The sequence below is a fragment of the Rhagoletis pomonella genome, unplaced genomic scaffold, assembly GCF_013731165.1.
Source record: "Rhagoletis pomonella isolate Grant_MI unplaced genomic scaffold, Rhpom_1.0 Rhpom_scaffold_00002, whole genome shotgun sequence".
In the NCBI taxonomy this organism is placed as follows: Eukaryota; Metazoa; Arthropoda; class Insecta; order Diptera; family Tephritidae; genus Rhagoletis; species Rhagoletis pomonella.
Window position 1 is genome coordinate 15,961,508 of NW_023458556.1, and position 1,738 is coordinate 15,963,245.

Consider the following 1,738-nt stretch of genomic DNA (forward strand, 5'->3'; position numbering starts at 1 on the left):
ATCGATAAACGTTTCGTTCTGACTGCAGCTCACTGCATAGAAACGAGAGGCAGTAAAGCTTTAAAAGTCATTTTGGGTGTGACGGACTTCAATGATGCCGAACAATGGCAAACGCGACTCGAGATAGATATTAAAGTGAGTGTTGTTAATTTTTCTAAAGGTTACATGTGCAGTTTACATATGCAACCACCACTATTTTTTTCAAATTTTCTTAAACGGTTTGATTAAAAAGATTGAAATTTTGATGGAACTTTGATGAATTTTTCTAAATTTCATTCATAGTATTACTATAACTAATATTATTATAGCATGAACCAAAATGCTACCTGAATTAAAAAATAATTGTGGCGGTACATTATTCGTGACCGCCAGTGTATATATGTACTTACATACTTATTTATTTCCCTCCCTTTACTTTGTAGGCCACCTATGTACACGAGAACTATTCAAGCTTTTTCAATTATTTTGATATTGGCTTGATTGAATTGGCTAAAGATGCTGAATATAGTGTCAAGGTTTACCCAACTTGCCTGCATACTGATCTCACGGATCTGCCGGAGAACACCGAACTGATTGTGACCGGTTGGGGAGTCACCGAAAATAAGAGTATGCCACATTTATGAAATTTGATTTTTATATGAATTAGATTTTTCATTGGATATATTTTATTCGTTTTATAGCAACTTTAGCTCGCTTGTTGGCAGCCAAGCTAAATACGGTACCGCTTGCACAATGCAACATTAGTTATACAGATCAGATGGAGCATGAGACGCAGCTTTGTGCCTTTGCTCCGGGGCGAGAGGCTTGTTGGGGTGACTCAGGCGGTCCATTGCAACTAGTCAAAGACAAATGGTTGGGTAAATATAGAGTTGTTGGCGTCGTTTCATTTGGCTTAGTTTGTGGCACAAAGTTACCGGGTGTCTACACAAAGGTGGCAGGGTTTTTGGACTTTATCGAAAGCATTGTTTGGCCTGATGGCAGATAATTCTATAATATATGTATACAAATTTTACTTGGCTAAGATATCGAGATTAGATAGATATAATAATTAAGCGAATAACTTTAAGTATTTATATTTTTTAACGCATATGAAAATAAATACAATAGCATGATTTTTATATGTAAGATGTTTTATGTGAACTTTCATTCAAGATGAAGTAGTTTTTACCTATTTCAGCATAGATTTTATTGTATTTGAAAAAAAAAATCTACAAAAACAGTCTCCCAATTCATTGCTACATATGTATATTGTTAAACTTAAATTTTTAAAAACATAACAAAAAAACATTTCGCTCCTTACTACGCAATAGGCAGCTATAAAAATTTCGAGCGCGACGATATTAAACATTCTTCCATGATAAAAATATCGTTAGGTAGAACCGCTGAGAGACAGTTTTAGAATTTTTGACGTTTTCAAGCATTTTAATTTTAAAATTTACTCACAAACACACGCTGTAACTAAGCGATTTTGGCCGATTTTGACCCGCAAATCTTCAAACTAATCGGGTGTAGTCATCGTCCATGTTCTCAAGTGGATTGGTAATACATTAATTTTGTTCATTACTTTTATTTTCAATTACACATAAATAAATACCAAATGGTTTAATACCTTTACCAAAAATTTGTTGATTTTATTTCTGTTAAGCATTTTTCTAAATTCTGATTCTATGTAAATTCTGTACAAAGTTTGAAAGTGTGATTTATATGGTTTTTGTTAAAGCCAGTACCTCAAAAAAAA

General features: G+C 33.3%; 1 protein-coding gene across 1 annotated transcript in view; it reads right to left on the bottom strand.

Moving 5' to 3' along the window:
- Window positions 1–1,738, bottom strand: part of LOC118734470 — a gene marked incomplete in the record, with an annotated part of 11,662 nt that overhangs the window by 8,171 nt on the left and 1,753 nt on the right.